General features: G+C 39.4%; 1 long non-coding RNA gene and 1 pseudogene across 1 annotated transcript in view; both read right to left on the bottom strand.

The window, feature by feature from the left end:
* The window catches only part of LOC127676351 (uncharacterized), an 82057-nt gene extending 64178 nt beyond the window's left edge, over nt 1-17879 (bottom strand). The window contains exon 1 of the long non-coding RNA XR_007975833.1: nt 17794-17879. This is a non-coding gene — a long non-coding RNA (uncharacterized LOC127676351). The remainder of the gene's footprint in view (nt 1-17793) is intronic.
* The window catches only part of LOC127676347 (ubiquitin-conjugating enzyme E2 G1-like), a 1073095-nt pseudogene that overhangs the window by 899233 nt on the left and 152999 nt on the right, over nt 1-20863 (bottom strand).

Genomic DNA, 20863 nt, shown 5'->3' with positions numbered 1-20863 from the left:
AGCAAAAGGGAATAAGGGGATGAAAATATGTGTGGCCATTATGGACGAAGTATGGAGGTTCTTCATAACCTCAAAAAATAGGACTGTCCTATCCAGCTACATCAATCCTATGTATATACCCAAAAGAATCCAAAAACAGCATTACCACAAAAGGTACCTGCGCGCATAATACTTACTGCAATTCTATTCACTATTAAAGATGCAAGTCAGCTTAAATGTCCATCAATAGATGAAGACAAATAAAATGTAATTATGTCTACAAAATGGAATTTTATTCAGCTATAAAGGATACAATGGCTTAAAGGGCAAAGTACTTGTCATACAAGACCAACAGCAAATTTAATAAGCAGAATCAACATGAAAGTGAAAGAAGAAAAACAACTTGACAAACTTGTTGTCTGACTTCTACAGGCACTCTGTAGTACAACTGTGCAAATACTTACCCAGAAAATATAACAGTTTCAAAAAAGTAATAATTTAACATTTTAAAAAAGGAGTGAAATATGTAACTTGCAAGATAATAAATGGAAATAGAACCCATCATATGTTGAGTGAAATAAGCTAAACTAAGATAAATATTTAATGTTTTGTCTTATAAATCTCTCAAGACTTTATTATGCATGTATTTGTGCACATAAGTATATTTGCATGTGTTTGTATATCATGAATATAGAAGGAATACTATTTGAGAAGTGGAAGGAAACAAGCAGTAGGGGAGAGGAAAGAGAACAATAGAAGTGGTCATAGTGCAAGTGCAAAAACCAAAACAACTTAACAATGAGAAAAGCCATAAAAAAAAGCACACATTAAGATTGTTTTCATGGGACTGGAGAGATGGCTCAGCAGTTAAGAGCATTGACTGCTCTTCCGAAGGTCCTGAGTTCAAATTCCAGCAACCACAAGGTGGTTCCCAACCATCTGTAATGAAATCTGATGCCCTCTCTTCTAGTGTGTATGAAGACAGCTATAGTGTACTTAGATATAATAAATAGATCTTTTTTTTTAAAAAAAGATTGCTTTTATGTTAGCTCAGTGGGCTCATGCTAACATACATAAAGGCAAAACACACATAAATTTAAGCCAAAAAAAAAAAAAAAAACCCTCAGCTGGGAGGTAGTGATGCAAACCTCTATTTGCAGTACTTGGGAGGCAAAAACGGGCCTATATCTTGAGTTCCAGGCCAGCCTGGTCTACAGAGGGAGTACCAGGACAACCAGGGCTACACAGAGAAATGAACACTGTCTTGGGGGTAGGGGAAAGGAGATTGTTTCTATGCAAGAGAAAAGTGAAGGTGAAGATGATTTACACGTTTTCTGAAAACAAGTGGCAATTTGCCCCACAGATTTATAGACACAATCAATATGGACACTGCTGAGCACTGCATGAAGAACAGTTGTTCAGTATCTTCATAGTTCTAAAAGACAAAAGATAAGTTGCAAAGCAAGCCATGAATTATTTGAGAAGATTAAAAACTATACCTGGAGGCTAAGAGGATGGTTCCACACTTGACTTATAAGCACCAGAACCTAAGTTTGATCCCAGAACCCACAAAGAATTACCAGGGTTACAAAACGGCACATAGTTAGTTGTAATCCCAGTCTTGAAGAGGCCGAATCCCTGTGGCTCTCTGATCACCTATCTCAAAGGAAATAGAAAGTGTCCTGAAGACAACATGTAAGGTTGTTCTCTGGCCTTCACATGCACTGGTATGTTATGTGTACATACACATATACACTTTTTTTAAAATAAAAAAAAATATTTTTTGAGACAGGGTCTCTGGCTGGCCTTGAACTCAAGAGATCCACCAGCCTCTGCCTCTGAAATGTTGGGATTAAAAGGATATACCATCATCCCCAGCCTTAAGATATTTTTAAAATAATCCATAAGGGGGACTGGACAGATGGCACATTGGTCCTTGCTGCTCTTGCATAGTATACAGCACACACATGGAAGCTCACAATCACTTGTAACTCCAATTCAAGGGAACCCAATGCTCTTTTCTGGCTTTCTTAAGACACTAGGCCTACACATGGTATGTATGTATACATATATACACACATACATGCAGGCAAACCCTCATTGTTAACAAATAATTCTTAATATATAATTAACTTTTAGAAACCTACAGGTAAACACTGTAGCACAGAAAGACCTATAATTCCAGCAACTAGCAAGCCTGATGGAGAATACCTAGCCTTCAAATCCAATCTGGGCTACAGAGTGAATTCAAAGCCAGTTTTGGCGTTAGAAAAGAGGAGGAAGGAAGGAAGGAAGGAAGGAAGGAAGGAAGGAAGGAAGGAAGGAAGGAAGGAAGGAAGGAAGGAAGGAAGGAAGGAAGGAAGGAAGGAAGGAAAAGAAAAGAAAAGAGAGAGAGAGAAAGAAAGAAAGAAAGAAAGGAAGGAAGGAAGGAAGGAAGGAAGGAAGGAAGGAAGGAAGAAAGAAAGAAAGGAAGAAAGGGGAAAGACAGAATGCCCTTCTAGCTCTTGCAAACTTGCCTAGCATGTTTAAGGACATAAGTTCAACCCTTGGTACCACAAAGCAAACAAATCTACAAGAATATTTAAAGGTCAGTGATAAAGCAGTTTACACAGTTAGCACAACTGTAATAGACTTCCCAGCTAACTATAGAAAACAATTATTAAACATGAAAATATTTAAAAAATAAATTTGGGGAATCTGGAGAGATGGTTCAGCAGTTAAGAGCACTGACTGCTCTTCCAGAGGTCCTGAGTTCAATTCCCAGCAACCACAGGGTGGCTTACAATTATGTGTAATGGGATCTGATACCCTCTTCTGGTGTGTCTGAAGACAGCTACAATGTGCTCATATATTAATTAATTAGCTAATTAATTAATAAGTCTATCTTTCTTAAAAAAAGGTGAATTTGAAGTAGTGAGATGGCTCAGTAGACTGCCACCAATTCTGATGATCTGAATTCAAGCCCTGAAACCATTACATGGTAGAAGGAAGAGTACCAATTTCCACAAGTTGTCCTCTAACCTCCACATGAGCACATTAAACACACAATAAACACATTGGGGTGGTTTAAACTAAAATGTTCCCAACAGGCTCATGTATTTGAATACTTGGTTACCAGCTGTTGTTGCCATTTTGAAGATGTTATGAAAACTTTATGAGATTTGACTTTGCTAAAAGAAGTCTATCACTAAGAGATAATTCCTATTTTGGCCATGTGCTGCTATGTTCCACAGCCCCACACCCTTGACATTATATTCTTCTGGAACCACAGTCAAAATAAATTCTTCTCTAAGTTGCATTTGGCCAAGGTATTTTATCACAGCGAAAGAAAACTAATACATGGATAAATATAACAAAAAAATTTAAATGAATTTACAATCCCAACAAAAAATTTACAAAGTCTTCTAGTGGAAACATATGTGGAAATAAACATAGTCTAAGAATTTGAATAGGCCACCATAAACCAAGTCAGAGTAAGAAAGGAAAAAACTTGCACAACTTTTTTAAAAAGTAAAGGACTTTCTGTGCCTCTATTCTCTTATGGGGTGTAACCAAATTTCTTTGACAAACCAAACCCGTCCTCTAAGATTTTACTGTATCTCAATCCTATTCGTCCTCTACTGATCTGGACTCCTGACATTCTCATGTTGCCTCACAGTTTCTTCCATCATTAAACCCTTCCAAATTGGAGGGCAACTCTTCAAGACATGGAATGAGACAAAAGAAAGTGAAACCATAGGATTTAAGACAGGGCATTTATAGAGAAGTTAAACATTGTATGCAGCAAGGACACTCCTTAAATTGTGGGAGTAAACTACTCAAAACACCTTCAAGAAGTCCTTGAAACTCATTAGATTCACTAGGCTCCTCTTTTCCCAAGCATATGCATAATGTAAAGACTGCTGAGAGTTACTCTCACACATTCTGAATTACCTAGAAGAGGCAGACACCAGCTAAAATGAATGCCCCCAGGGGGAGGGGGACGACGACTAGAAAGGACACCCCCAAATTGCTGAACTGCTATCAGGTTATACAATGAAGCCCAGGTTTACAATTTTCATGAGCTGTCACCCGTCTGGGTGGCTTTACTGATATAGTGTCTTCTGAGTCATTTCTGCTTTATCACTGACTTTTAATTTAAATATTCTTGTAGGTTTGTTTGCTTTGTGGTCATTTTTGAGCCCCCCATAAAAAATTTTTTTAAAAGCTAGGGTGGTGGTTCATGCCTGTAATCTCAGCACTCAGGAGGCTAAGACAGAAAGATCTCCAAGCCAAAGCTGAGAGCTACAAATTAAGTTTTGGGCCAGCCTAAGCAAAGACTTTCTTTATATTTATGTGAATATATCTATGTGAGTTCCTCCTGTAGCTTCTATGGCACTTCTCCCTATGTAAAATGTTCTTTTTTTTTTAAGATTTATTTATTTATTATATGTATGTACACTGTAGCTGTCTTCAGAAGACACTCCAGAAGAGGGCATTGAATCCCATTACAGATGGTTGTGAACCACCATGTGGGTGCTGGTATTTGAACTCAGGGCCTCTGGAACAGCAGTCAGTGTTCTTAACCACTGAGCCATCTCACCAGTCCCAGAAAGGTTCATTTTAATCTCATTGATAAAGACATTGAAAACAGAAATAACTTCACATGGATACAAACATTAAATTCCCCTAACCTGCAAGCCATTCTTTACAGAGTGAGGAAATCAAAGCCTCCATTAGAATAATGGTGGTTACTCTGGCTGTCCTGCTAAGAAACAAAGCTAGAGTATTACAATGCTGAGCAAACTTAGAAACACATTTTATAAATTAATTTTTAAATAAAAGTAAATACATATTTTTAAGTAAACAAGTAAATTATAGGATACTCTTTCAACATATTTGGGTATCTATTAAAAGTACTTTAATACCTTGTGTGTATTGTTTAAAAGCCTTCCCTGAATTGAATGATTCAGTAAGCATGATAATGGTAAGTGTGCAGTGACCTAACAAATATTAACTAACAAAAAATATACAACAATGTCTCAGATCCTGTTCTAAATTCATTGTCCTGTTCCCTGACCATAAGAGGTGAGGTGAAAAAAAACAGAAGCAAAGGAAGCTGACCTGTAAAACCTTTCTAAAGCAATCAAAACTTTTAAAGCCTATCTTCTTGACTTAGAAATGGCTATTCCTAGAAGAGAAATAACTGGAACATAAAAATATTTTCGCTGGAAAAATTCAATAATAATTCAAGTAATTTTAATTACAACTTTAAAAACTCAAAATGAAAGAAATATTATAGTACCAGGATATGAAAAAAAATTACATACCTAATTAGTATACTATGAAAGAGTAGATGCTGACATGAGAAAATTTAGTTGTTTGAAGAATGAAATATGGCAAATATATCATCTATCTCTTTAAAAAACAGAAAGTGGGGTTGCAGAGATGGCTCAGTTGTCAAGATCACTTGTTGCTCTTGCAGAGAATCTGGGTTCAGTTCCCAGCATTGGCATAGTGGCTAACAAGCATCTGTAACTTCAACTCCAGGTCATCTGACAGCCTCTTCTGACTTACTTGAACTCCAGGCACATAGGTGTACAGACATACATTCAGGCAAAGCATTCATGTATGTAAAATAACAAATCTTCAAAACATTTTAATAGCAAAACAAAAACTAAATTCTTCAAGTGTATAGATATAAAAAAAACCCTTTTGACCTAATATTCTAGTCTATTATTCAAGAGTTCCAAAGTGCCAATATGAACCTAAGCCAATAAAAATTCTTAAATTTTTTTCAAAAACTACATAGTTTGCCCATGGTTCTGAAGGATGGAGACAGATAGAAGAACATGAACTGGTCAGCAAAGTGTAGGGAGCAAAATACTCACAGAGGGGCTGAGGCGAAGGAGGAAGGCTAAATCTTCTGGGCAGAACCCCAGAGAGGCGCCAAGTCAGTGACCGATGAACGAGGAAGGTCAGTAGTGAGAAGTGGGACTGAAAACATCTGTCATAGCAAGAAGTCAAGAGAGAATGTCTAAAGTTGATAAACCAAAAACACAGACACTATAAACATATCATTTAGAAGCATGGAGTTAAATCCCCAGGAAATCTGAACCAAAAATATTTTATGAAAGCAGTTGTCCCTAGGGAGCAGCAACAACTCTTTAGTAGCAGTTTATTAGTAGAATTTTAGGTATTTAATTTTTAGCTTTTATTATTTGTAATTTACATTTTATTCATTTTGTCTGAATATACAACCAAAATTTTACTTATTAAGTCAGGGCTATAACTTATTTGACAGTGTTAGTCACCGACAAGATGTGGAATCAAACAAATCTACCGTAATTTGACCAGAATTCCTTTCTCCTAACAGAAACAAAAAATAGTATTGTTAGTAAATGTATCGTTTCAGTTATAAAACATTTGCTTATATGTGTATATGTGTATATATGTGTATATTAAAATGCTAGCCAAAATACCTTGCTGTTATTTTGTTTTGTTTATTTTATGAGACAGGGTGTCTGTGTGTATCTCTGGTTGTTCTAGAACTTGTTCTACAGACCAAGCTGACCTCAAACCCAGAGATCTGCCTATCTCTGCTTTCCCGAGTGCTGGGAAGACTTCCACTTCCACCTAGCCTACCTTACTGTTTCTATGATCAATTTAGCAGCCAGAGAAACCCCTATAAACCTAAATAAACAGGAAGGCTGTTTAAGAAGTGCACTGAGTAATGAATTTAACTCATGCACTAGACACTATTGTAAGTAAACTGATGACATTTAAATTTGGCTTGAGACCTGGCAGAACTTATGAGATTAAAAACAAAGTCCACTGTTAATTTTTATTAGAGCTAATAGGCTCTGGAGTGAGACTGTTTCCAAAGAAATCTGATGTTTTATTCCAACCATTTTGAAAGAGAGGAAATCTTTAACTTTCCTACTATTTCTGGATGCAAACATGGCAGGTGTTGATAGAGTGCGCTTCACTAATCTTCTAATTACAGAATAAAAGAGATCAGAAGCCTTGGGGCAGGGAACTGAGGGCTTTCTTTGCATGATTTACATTCTAGTTAGTGACACTCTTTATGTCCTCGAATACGGTATCAATCCATAATTACAGGTGACCTTCTTAATCCAATATAGACATGACAAGACATACTAAGAACAGAAATGTAACATTGCTTGTACAATATAAACAAGTTATAAAATTTAATGTGGGTCAGTATAGAGTACTTATCTCTCACATGAGAGGCCTCAGTCCAATCCTCAGGAAAAGAGAAAAAGAAAAAAAATATATATATATATGTATGTATGTATGTATGTATGTATGTATGTATATAAGCAAAGGTCATGTATCTGATAGATATAAAATTTTTTATCATACCAATTTTATAAATGATTTTAATTCTTTACAGAATATCCACAGGGAACAAAGTTACAATCCTCAGATTATGTCATGAGGTATCACTTTAAATTGGCTAATTACTATTTTCATGTGTAAACACTTGTGAGGGGAAAACCCCACATTCTCTCCAAATATAAATGTGACCACTTGGCCACCTAATTAATAGCTGATGCCAAATAATAATGAAACTCTGTCTAAAATAACTGGCACAAAGCCAAAAGCAGACAAAGCAATTATATAAAATGATTCATCAGAATACTAGAAAAGCCATGATTTAAATAGAAATGAATATAGGTTTTATTAGCATGAATGAAAAGAAAATTAGACCTTTTTCTTTAACATATTCCTTTAAATTCAAGTGTGATCTAACATCGCTGCCTCTAAATTAAGTTAACTTTTTCCTGTTTGAAGGCTTCTCTAACTTGGTGAAGGGAGGCTTTGAAAAATACACCTGGTAGACTGGAGAGCGAGCTGTTTGCAAACACATCATGCCAGATTTGAACACAGTATTTACTTAAAACTTAACTAAGCCGGTTATTTTCACTTTGGATATCATAAAACAATTTTCAGTTTTATCTCTGTTGGTGATGTTTTGTTCATGATGGAAGGTCTAGAAGACAAATTTTCTCAATAATGTTTTTTCTTCCTTTGCTTTTGAGGTATTTATAAAACCAAAAACAATTATTTCTAGGTACTTAATTCCACCCTCCAGGGCATGAAGTATGTCTGTTATCATACAGAACACCTAGATTGCTTTTAAACTCAATGATAATTAAGGAACATCAAAGTAAACCCAAGCTGTTTCACAGGGAACCTGCACCTATCATCTTCTGGCTACTGAATGACAAATTTCTTGTCCCCTGGAGTTCCACCAAGAGTTGTTAGCTGATTTTTTCCCCTCCCCTAAACAATAGAATGTTCTTTCTTAACATAGCCTTTACTCTTTTAGGGATCAGATAAGTCTAAGCTTTAAATGTAAACCACTGAAGGCAAAGAAAGCAAGGCCAGACACATGCAGCTACAGAAAACTTAAAAGCTCCTCCATGGCCAAGGCAAAAGAAGCAATTAGCAGAAGGAAAGATAACTCACAGAATGAGAGGAAAACATTTAAATATCTGATATGACAGTAATATCCAAAATATATAAAGAACTCCTAAAACTCACAAACTAGCAAAACCTATGTAATCCAATCTTAAAACGGACAAAATATCAAAAAGGGTCCTATGTCTACCTATCACACTCAACCCAAGACAGCTGAGGCCAGAGGATAAATGGAAGCTACAGCTGGCTCAAGTCCGTAACAGCTACTAGAGAGACTGAGGCAGAAGGATGAGAAATCCATGGGTCTAAAGCCAGCCTACGCAACTTCGTAAGATTTTGTCTTGAAATAAAACACAAAAGGAGCTGGACACACAGCTCGGTGGTAGAGTGATTATCTCAATGGCTGAGGTCCTAGATCTAATATCAGTACTGGTAGGTGGGAGGCTAAAAAGGAGCATCATTCCATCCCTAGATTTCAAGGCCAGTAGAGACAACAAAACCACAGAAGAGATATGTCACCTCACAGTTTTTATCACCATATTTATCATAAAATAACAGCAGGCATTGGTGACAACATGGACACACAAAGTACAACACATAGACACTCTTGGCAAGAGCATAAAATGGTACAAATGTTATTAACCCCACCCCCAAAAAGGCAATTTCTCAAACTACAAAAGGCAGACTACCACATGGTATGATCCAGCAACCCTACGTCATAGTGTTATCCAGAAGGACTGAAAGAAGGAGGGAAAGAAACGCAGGGGTAAAGTGAGACCACGTTTTGGGGTTTGGTTTTTGTTTGTCTGGTTGGTTGGTTTTGCTTTATTTTTGACAACATTCCAAAACTGAGAACAAGGAAAATATTATGTAAGTTGGACTTCATCAAAATTAAAATGATAGACAGTGTTAGGAATGTTTCTGAGGGCCACTGTTGCTCACTGTCACTAGTATTGAGTTAACATTTAACATGTAATAACATCTTGTCTGGAAAAAAACATTCTTAAACTTCTTTCAAAAAATTTTAAATTGTTTCAAAGGGCATCAAAAATATAAGAAGACAGCTCACTGAATGGGAGAAAGTATTTGCAAATCTTGAATCAGATAGAGGATTGTAACCACACCGTATCAACAGCTTTTATACCTCAACTATAAAAAGACAATCTAGGGGAAGCGAATGCCTCAGCAGGTAAACGTGTTTGCCACCAGGCTTGAAATCCTGAGTTCAACCCCTGAAACCCACATGGTAAAAGAGAGAGCCAACATGCAACACGGGACACATAGTCCTAACTTTTGCCACATATGTATTTTTTAAGACCACAAGAGGTTTTTTTGGTTTTTGGTTTTGGTTTGTTTTTCTGAAGACAACTCAAATGGACAAAAAGAAGGCCACATGATCCAACAATTCTTCTTAAAGGTATACATCCAAGAGAAATAAAAACATCTGACACTCTCCCAAATAAAGTTCTCAGCAGCATTATGCATAATAGTAAAAAATCCATAAATTGATGATGCTAAAAGAAACCGTGTATCCATATAATGGGGTATTATTAATGTACATTTTAAATGGTGATTACATGGTGGTATGTGAGGTATCTCACAATAAAGCAGTTAAAACTAAACCACTAGGATTTATATCACCAAGCAGTTGTGGGGAGGCAGCCATAGAGATTACCAAACTGGTTGTATGGCTAATAGGAATGAGCAGGCAGTGCCACAAAGAGAAGGAAGTGTATGTACAAAAACGCCGTAACTGAAGCCATTATAGTGTATGCTCACTTTAAACTCTGCTTTCCAAGGCAGACATCCCCAAACACTGAGTGGGTCAAGATTAGACACCAGAACCAATGGCATTCATGGTGATTCCCTGCCTTCTCCTCAACAATGAGGCTGAGCTGGGTGGCTAGTGAACCCCAGGGACCTGCCTGTCACTGCCTTCCCAGCCCTGAGAACAGCAGTGAAAGGTGCCATGCTGACTGGCCCATTATACTTGTTGGGGAGCAAGGTCAAGTCTTCATGCTCCTGTGGGAGGCGCTCTACCAACTGAGCTCTCTTCCAGCTCTGAGAGTTCATTATGATGTTTAAAATGAAATCTTTTCCACTCTACATATCCAAGTATTTGTCTTTATTATTATGTGAAAGTGACCTGTAATCATTCCTCTTCTCCTCCATATTACAGCAAGCATGAAGACACATGTATAAAAACCAGGTGATAGCCACACTGTGCTATGGCAGCCACAGCAAAGCAGGAGCACAAGGAGATTCACGTGCTCCATTTTAAAACCAGATTTATAAAACATACAAATCCCTGTTAAAACATTTGTCACGATTTTGCAGTGAAATTGTAAAAATTATGAGAGGTAAGTAACATAATCATTCACATATCTTTATTCCATACAAAAATAGTTGTAATGCACCATAATAGTCATCAGAAATAACATTTTCCCCTCCGAGGTTAAAGGAGAAAAGAAGACTTTCATTCCTGTCGAAGGTATTCAATTTTCCCCTCAAATGAAGTTTAGATGAAAACAATGGAACTGACAAGCTCCACAAGGCAGATCTTGGCAACTCTCAACTCCATCTATCTCCTTGGCTGGTTAAGCAAAATTCCTTCACTAACTGTTGGTATTCGCAATAACTCCTACAAAGCTCATTACTGCCTCTGTCAGCCTATCCCCCATGTTGCGCATTTATTCCTGGGATGCATATCAACATGTGGCACATGTCCTTGACATGCACAGAAGAGCTGCACCCCAGGACAGCAGCATGCACGACAATATTCTCCACTCTTGCTTCTTTGTGGTTGCTGGGATGTAATGGAGAAATCTAATAACTGTGACAGTGGGGCCTTTCGGGTTCTCCTTGCCTTTGCAGACAGGGAAGCTGCACAGACGCTAATGAAAGGTTAAATGAATAGGGATAGCTGACAAGACATACAATAAAGAAGGAGCTTGGTAACCCACAGACACTGAGCAGAGATCCTTGGCGCAAGCAGAGAAAGGACAGCACATTGCCGAGTCACAATATTTAAAACAGCTTGCTATACACAGAGGCTTTGTGTCTGGGTACACGTCTGGCTTTGGTCTAAGGGGAAAAAAGATACTAAAAAGGAATTTCAGTATGGGGCACTTTTGGCAAATGTTAAGGTCATAATAAGAGAAAAATGTTTTGTGTGGGCTGTTACATCTCTGTACTAAACACACAAAGAGCAGGGACAGTGAACTCATAAACCCCAGGTCCAGGACAATACTGTACATTTTGATAAGTCTTAAATCCTGTATGTAGAAGACAGACTTGATGTGATTCTCACTGGTTACACACACATGCAGTGACTCATTTAGCAGTTCCTCATCCTGCCTTCCATGTGGAGGGATCCCTGATACTGGAGTTCTGGTCCTTGGCTTGTGTAATCGGTTACACTTCAACTGAAACCCGCAAGTATCTTGGACTCTGTAAAACTGCCAGCAGTTGCTATAAAGAACTTACCAGGCTGGCAATTTGTAAATTTCAAAACAAAGACCTTATAATTTCAAGGGGCTACAACTGTGAAAGCGCTTTAACCAGAACTCTTGGTTGCAAAGCTTAGCTTTGGCCTGTCTCCCCACACCTTCAAGGTTGTATTTCTGTAGGAACAAATCCTAAATCAGTAGACCAAAACAATTTAAATTACTGCTGGAAAAGTGAAAATGCTCCAGAATGTCTAAGAAACTGCAGTAAAAAGGACAAAATTTACATTGTCATATACATAATTTCTAAAGAAAATGGTACACTTCTGTTTTGGCAACAACTTTTAAAATGACATGTCTGTATAACTGCTCTTATGCATATTCATGAGTTAGAATATAGGCTCACAACAAATGGTAAAGGAATACTGAGAACGTGTTTTAAAACAAGGGAGGCTCTTTGAACACCCAAATTAAATTATAGCTGAACTTTTGAGGGGACTGAGGGTTCTAATAAGCAACAAATAAAGACTTTTATTGGCTAGCAACACAATGAGAGCTACTGTGCTAAGAAGACAAATCTGGGCAGTTTATATCCCTGGATATAAGATTTACTTAAATGGTAAATAAATGTCAAAGTAACATCCCTAAAAAGTAATATGTAAATAATGAAGATCAATCACCATCACTGATTATTTAATACAAACATATCACAAATGTTACTGGTTGGACTGATTAACAAATGCCAAACAGGAAGTAAGAAAACATTCAACTCTGATGTCTAAATGTAGCTTATTTACTGATTAAAAATATACCAAGTTTTAAAATGATTTGCCGTCTATGGTGACAACACAAAGCTTCCTTCTTTTGAAGGAAAGTTTTCTCCATAATCTGGAGTTGTATGCAGAACTACTTGGAAACATCATCCACAGGGAGAAGTAGCTGTCTCGTGACCTGGAGTAGGGTAGCGTGCTCCTCAGTGGCTGGATGGGAAGCTGCTTTTAATGGCACCTGGAAGGTGGGCCTAACAACCTGAGAAGGGCTCCTTCCGCTGGCACACTGGCTACACAGTCTCAAACACTCAGAATGTTTGGTTGCACCTTACAGCATTCAAATCACCTACAAGGTAGTCCTAGAAAGCTTAGCTGATTCCTTAACTGTTTTCAATGGAAATTCTGTTGCTTTCACCACTCTGTGTGTGTGTGTGTGTGTGTGTGTGTGTGTGTGTGTGTGTTCGTGTGTGTCATGTGTCACCTCCAAGCCTAAACTCTAAGCCAGTTATTGTGCAACATTCTGACTGCCAGAGTTCTTTTTTTAAAAACCATAAGTATATCTAATAAAATCATGAGGCTCCCTCTAGCTCTTTAGAGAGCTTACTAACCAGCTATACTATGTAACTCCTGACCAGCAAAAGATGTTGCAGGAGAACAGCCGTTTTCAACTCTGTTTCTTGTCAGGATGCAGATGGTAAATGAGACCATCTGCAGAGGAATTCAGAAAGCACCGCTCCTTTATACATTCATCACGTTAAGACTGTTAATTGCTCCCAACCTAAGCTTTATGTACAAGGGCTCTATAGTGAAACTGTAACCTGTATCAACTATGCTCACCTTGTATAAAATGAATTTTAATCTCAAAAACCAACATGTAAGCATTTCAAAGAAACCCAACTTGTAACCCGCTCTCAATTTTAAAAGCCTACCTTTAAATTTAAAAAGGAAAACCTCAGAGGAGAGAATAACCTGATCTATGAACAGGGTGTCTGTGGAATTTATGTAAAACAAAGATACTGATGGTAATTCATAGAAAAAATCTTCATGCACCATAATAATTATACACAATCCTGTTAATGACTTTTTATTGTTTAATCTTTTCAGCAATTCAGTATTGAATATTTGGGAATTGTACTTATTTAGAAGACTATAAATAACAAAGTTGCAATATGCCATTGATGTTTTGTCCGTCTTACAATAGCCATAAAAGCCACTATTACCCTGGCAGGTCAGGCCAAGCAAGTGAGTGCGAGCATTGCTAAATCAAACTCTTCATCCTTGCTGAAGCCACCTTTCAAACATTTACAAAATATTTAAAATAGCCCTGAGGCTTAACTCTAAATTTAAAGTAAGGGAAACTACTAGCTTCATCACCTACTTTGGACTCCCTTAATCTAGGAAATATTCCCAGGAACAACAAAAAAGAATAGCTCCCTCTCCTCTCCCACCCCCATCCCCCCTTTTTTTTTGCCAATGTCCAATTTCTTCTTTTCTGAACAGCTGTATTATCCAACTTAAGTTGCTCTGCTAATTTCAGTCCCTCAAGGACTAACTTGGAAGGCAAATAAAATACAAGAAAAGATCAATTTGCTGGGAAAGATCAAATGAGAAAACTGTGGGGACAGCACCAGGTCAGGGCATGGAGAACTAAGCAGACCTGTTCTTCATTAACTGCAGCTCTCTGGGGATGTCACACACTACCTGTCCGTGGGCTTTATTGAACCATCTAACCTGCCTCTCTGTTCCATTCTTCTGGGCCCAAGTGAATCATATCCTGCTGCTGACAAGTTAGCAGGGGACTGCGGCTGCAACATGAAAGTACTTTTCTTTCTTGTCTAAATCAGGCAGATTTTTGAAATGACAACACAGCACTGACTCATGACATGGCAAGATGAAAGTAGAGGTCTGGGCCGGTCTTGGAGCTCCGCAGATAAAAGTAATCAAATGACACTCATGGAATGCAAATTGGCATTCTTGACTGCAGCAATTGCACAACCAAGAAACATCCCTGACAGCAAGCAAGATTAGGACAAAATGTTATGTAAAGCACTGAACTCAGAAACTCTCACTTGAAAATTCAAACTGCAATACTTACATTTTAATATAGCAACAGTCAGCCCTGCTTTTTGCCTGCTCCTTTTTGTAATCACATATCCCTGCCTGACAGATAACTCACATCTCAGGCAGAAGAGGGTAAGTCAGGTATTAGCAATACACTACTACTATTAATATTTCCTCAATATTTTTAAAAGTCACATGAGGTTGGTTTTTACCCAAAGTTTTATATACAAACCCAACTTAATATTCTCAGAGGATTAGGGGGTCAAGGCATTTCAGACATGCTTCCAGAAAGATCCTCTACACAAAGTTCACATTCAGGTTTACTAGCCCTTCCCTCAGGTGAAGACATTCCTATGCTTTGGTAAAGTAATTAGCAGTCTGGATTTTAAATCCACTGCTCTCCGGGAACAGAAAGAGTACCTACAACTCAGAACTTCATTAAAACTGAACAAGTTTAAATGAAACGGCTACAAATATGATATAAAATACAGAGCCTTTAAGGGCTCACAAAGGATTCTCGTGTGGATGATTCCAAAGAGCGAAAGGAAGTTCTATCAAACTTACACAAGGCTTAGTCTAGAGGAAAAGTTCAGAGCAGAAACACTTAGTGTCAGAAATAAATTCCACCTAAAGCATGTGTGTCTGTGCACAAAACCATCTAAACATGCAGAATAGAAAATGGTGGGAGACAAATGGACTTAGCCACCGCTCAGTGATTAGTATATGGGAACAGCTCTGTTCACAAATAGTAACACTGGCCAGGGGAAGAAAAGGCATGCAACTGGCTTTTATAATGTTCTGTAAAATGCCGTTACAAGAAATTCTCCAGCTCTAAGCAGATACATTTCATATTTTGTTTTGATCCCTCACTTAAACACAGGATCCAACAACTACAAGTGTTCATGAAGTACTTAAAAATTAATAAAACAGGTCACTTTCTGCCACTATAATCCTGGGTACACAGGACTATTTTATGATGTCTTTTGTACATCAGTTTTACAACAGCTTGACTCTAGGGTAAATGGGATGCATCATAAATCGCACGCTGCTTTCAAAACCTCTTTAATTTCTGTCAGCATTACTGTAACCGCAGTCCTAGGTGCATTTTGTACGTGTGTGTGTGTGTGTGTGTGTGTGTGTGTGTGTGTCTGAATTTGACAGTACCATCTCCTACATTCCAGTTGTGACTTTGATCTCTGAAACAAGAGATGTCACATCACGGGGAAGGAAAGAGGGAAAAATGTCAACCTGCTATCACCCCGTTTCTTATACATCCCATGTACACAGGACCCACTCTGTATCTGAGCCCCCAAGTGGGGCTAACAACAGCGACACTGGGTGGTAGGGAACTCCAAGAAAAAGCATGGTCAAGCCCCATTTCTAACAAATGAGCTCCCAAAAGCAGACAGTGCTTCCCAGCTGCAGAGAAGCCAGTCCTTCCAGGGGCTGTGCTGGAGTCTCCCTGTGCTGTGCCATCCCGTTTCCTCCACCACTTGGCACTTACAAGTAATTGGGGTTTTTTTGTTTGTTTGTTTGTTTGTTTGTTTTTTAATCTTTGCCTCATCCCACTGGAGATTCCGTCTAGTTTTGTCCTGAGCTCCAACACCACTGTATTTTTTTTTAATTCTGCCCCCCTTTCACGTCTCAAATCCTTCCGTCCATTCGGCATGTATGTAAACGCAGGGGCCGGCTGCTTCAGAACCGCACTTCAGGAAAGCACACACCTGTCTGTCTAGCAGGATATGACTGGCCACACCTGCGTCCTCCGCAGCCGCGCGGGCATCGCTGCGGTCCCCACGCAGGCCGCGCCTGGGCCCCCTGCACCCTCCCTCCCCCATGCCCAGCCGCAGCTCGGGGCTCTGAACAGGCCGGCAAGTTGGGAAAGTTGCCCGGGATCCGGCAGCTCCGTGTATCCCGGGTCCCCGCGTCCCGCGCCCTCTGGAGTCCCCGACTGCCCGCCGCTCACCTAAGGCGTGGGGAAGCCCTCGCTCCCGTCTGCCCGCCCACCCGCCCACAGCCTCCTCAAAAACTTGGGGCCAAGTTGAGGGGTGGGGGTGGATTTCGGGAGCGCCGCCAGCTGCCCGCCTACTCGCGCCGGGGCACTAGAGGAGAACGTGGCCCTCCGTGGCCCCGGGACGTCCCGCCAGGCTCTGTTCCCACCCAGTGCAAACGCAAGCAGAGAGGAGGTGGAAACTTCTTACCATCTCTGCAAGCTGGTCCTCAATTGCAGCCCCCACCTCTTGGTCTCCTCTTAGCGGCCGCGCCCCTCAGCCGCCTCAGCTCTCCACTCGGCCTGCTCCCGCCCTGCCTGGCCGCTCAGGCCGTGCTCGCTGCCGGCTCCACTCACCACCCGCCCACGCGCGTGCACTCTCGCCAGGGCCCCTCAGCGCTCAGGTGACTGATTTACACCTGCGCCCAGGGTCGAGCTCGCTCCCTCTAGCTCTGAGTTGTCCCGGGAGGGGGGCTGCCAGCAAGGCGAAAGAAAGCCACAGTGCGCATGCGCGAAAGCCACCGTGCACTGTGAAAACATCTTCTCTCTGGCCTGTGCTTGTAAAACCCCAGATTTCCCACCTGTCTTAGCCTCTCCTTTATATGTGCTCAGGCGTGTTTCCATCTATGAAGTGAAGGTGGCGATGTGTGTGTGGGGGATGACGTGTGCTCTATAGTGTCATGTGTGAAGTTCTGTGGTGTACGTGTGCTTCAGAGTGTCATGCTTATCAATCTTGTGGGTTCCAGAGCCCACATTATGGAAAAAAATTACAAAAAAGCTGAACCCCAAGAGGAGAAAATCTCTGTTAATATCGGTTATCCTACTGAAAAGTCTTGAGAAACTGTGAGTTCTTGCCATCTCAGAAAGCAGACTGACTTAAACACCTATCATTACAATGGCCAAAACAAGGGTACCACTCCTTGTCTACCGGGGTGGTAGATGAAAACCCATGCTGAGCCTCGGGAAAGGAAGCTGAGCTGGACTCTCCCACCAAAGAAACAACTACCTCCACAAGGCAAGTATGGGCATTCCATGGGGAGGAAGAGGTCCACCTCCCGATTTTCATCTGGCCTTGCTCCCATGTATCAAGTTAATGTTTTAGCTCAGTGAAAGTAATTACCAGCCAGGCTCTGCAATCCATCATTCACCCTGGGCATTCCTGCTGATTCTTTCTTTGGTCTCTAGGACACAAGAATCTCTTCTGTTGATCTGTAAGTGCAAAGGAAAGGTTTGGTTGTTACTAGTTTCTTGCTATTCTAAATTTCTGCCAAGTAATTAGACTAGAAAATGAACTATTTTCAAGTTTTTTAATTGAAGCTATGGGGGGTTAGAGTAGTCATAGCCTCTAACAAAAATAAGATTAAAACCATATATCTTTGATGCCCCTCCCCCCCCCCCCCCACACACACACCTCTTCCAAGTAGAATGGACAAATGTAATCTGACTCTAGACAGTGAGCTCAGGGACTTGATCCAAATCACCCTCCTTCTAATTTAGGTCATTTGGCAAGAATACATTAGTAAATTAGCAAACTGCATATAAATTTACAAAAGGTATTCCTATATCCTCATATCATCCAAAAGAAAAGCATTATTGGAATCCTCACTGCATAGACAATGAGTGGAAAGTTCAGAGGTTAGATGCACTATTCCCAGGAACACATTTCACAGGTTACAAAACAAATTTACCCACTCAAAACATTAGGCTTCTACACATCTTTCCAAGTAACTATAATACAGGACAGCTTACATGAGTTCTAACCAGGAGTAATATCCAAAATTGATTAGCTCTTTGGCGTTCATCACACAGTAGGCATTGTTTATTTTACATACTCCACTAAACTACAGACGTGACAAAGGCATTCTAAAATTCCCCCTCAATGCTGCCTACCATGCAAGTCTGTTTCCTTTACATAAGTACATTGATTAGCAATATAAATACAAGTAAATATAATAAATTTATAGATACATATGTATGCATATAATATATAAAAGACCTATGTCGTAATAATCACAGTAATGGTAAGTTAAAATACATTAGTTTAAAACAATCTGTCTTTGGTGATCAGAAACCCTATGGATATAGGATCTGTGGCTATACACACTACCAATCTAAACATCAAATGGCTGTGTGTGACAGCTAGCTTGTTCAGACAATGCTTCATTTGACAATGGACCATGAGAACACGGTGGTCCCACAGACTGACATGAAGCAATTTTTATAAAATGATCTAATGTACACATAGTTGAAAAAGAAAAAAAAGAAACTGAAGGACAAGAAAACAAAGGCCTTATTGTTGGAGCAAAATATTGATGGTAAATTATCTGCTTACAAATAAATCTATGATTAAAAAGAAGAAGAAGAGAAACCAGAAAAACTACTACAGACACATTTGTGCCTGAAGAGGAGGCAGTCCTCAGAAGGGCTTGAGAGACGGTGCTAAGCAAATGGGCATCTTCATCTTGTCACACCCACGGACGACTTTCCAGGATGACAAGATATGATCCTGACATTGTTTAGACTTCAGCTCTTATATTAGCTTTTAATCAGAAAAAGGTTTTAAATGAAAAATGTCTTGACAACAGTCAAATAATCTTGTACAATGTATCCATATATTAATCTAAGTATAAGATTCAAACATTTAAAAATAAGTTTTATAAAATGCAAAGATTCAGTAACTTGATTAATTACTAAAGAACTACCCAGTACTCCCAGAGCTCCGAGGGACTAAACCACCAACCAAAGACTACACATGGAGGGACCCAGGGCTCCAGATGCATATGTAGCTGAGGATGGCTTGTTGGACACCAAAGGGAGAAGAGCCCTTGGTCCTGAGAAGGCGAGATGCCCTAGTATAGGGGAATGATAGGACAGGGAAGACGAAGTGTGTGGGTTGGTGAGCAGGGGGAGGGGGAAGGGTTATGGAGTTTGGGGGGAAAGCAGAACCAGGAATGGGGACAACATTTGAAATGTAAATAAAGAATACAACTAATTAAAAAACCGAACTAAGTGCAGAGAGCTTACAAAGTCTACAGTAGTTTGTTATAATGCCCCAGGTCCTCAAAGTCACACACCATTAACTCACCAACTCACCACGGCTTTAGGTTTGTAAACTCCACTCATACAAGTGCACCCTATGTATGCTTGATTTTCAGCATTTCTACTGTGTTCTTTTTGTATCTTTTCTGTGTTCAGATGTTTTTAAATATAAAAATATCTGTTCCGGTTGGCTACAATATGCAGAACAGAAATACGCTGTATAGTCTTGTGACTTAGGAGCAAGATAATGTATCACATAACCTTAAGGAATAGGCCACACCATCTAGGACTGTGAAGACTATTCAGTGATGTTCACATAACAATTCAATCTAAATGTCCTGGCATGTTCCTGAGGTTTAGCGACATTAGAGCACAAATAACACCACACCTCTCTTTGTCATTGAATGAAACCAAGGCACCAGGATCTACAAACAGAACAAGCAACATCTTCTTTGGTGTATAAAAATTAACTTCATTACACATACTATTTTTCTTATTTCCACTCTGTATAATTATACACAACCTGAAAGGTGTGCTAAAAAGGAAGAAGTCAGCCGTAATCCCAGAAATGAGAGCTGCTGAGATCTGCTTTTCCTCCTAGCCATTTCCTCTGATAGACTATTCAAAATACTTCCCTTCCCACAGAAAGCTGGAATACTATCGTGATGGACAGTAGTAAGATAGATAACACAGTCTAGAAGAAATGGATTTCGTTGCACTTACAGCATTGGTTCAAACTCCTAACTAAAGAAACAAGGCAAACTGGAGGATCTATGTATTAAACTCCTTTGGAAAACTAAGAAAGGAGGCAACCTAACTACTCAAGTGTGACACCCATAAAACAAGAATAAATATGAATCTACAGTGAATACAGAGAGGTACTCCCTGTTGGAATTGGTTTTGTTCCCTAAAACCAGTTTTTTACTTTCTATTTTAGCATTGAAACTATAAACTCTTAATTATTTTATCAATGAGAAACTTAGCTCAGTCCCAAAAGTGGGGGTGGGCATAAAAAGTCCTGTTTTCTTCTCAAAATTACTGTCAGAGAACACTAAGGAAATACTACCTAAGTGTAGCACGTACGCCTTTTCCCCCTTCTTGCACAGCTATGTAGCCTTAGCCCTCTAGTACATGAAACAAATAACTTACAA

The sequence above is a fragment of the Apodemus sylvaticus genome, chromosome 1, assembly GCF_947179515.1.
Source record: "Apodemus sylvaticus chromosome 1, mApoSyl1.1, whole genome shotgun sequence".
NCBI lineage: Eukaryota > Metazoa > Chordata > Mammalia > Rodentia > Muridae > Apodemus > Apodemus sylvaticus.
The sequence above is the reverse complement of the archived record's forward strand: the minus strand, read 5'-3'. Positions and strand labels throughout refer to the sequence as shown.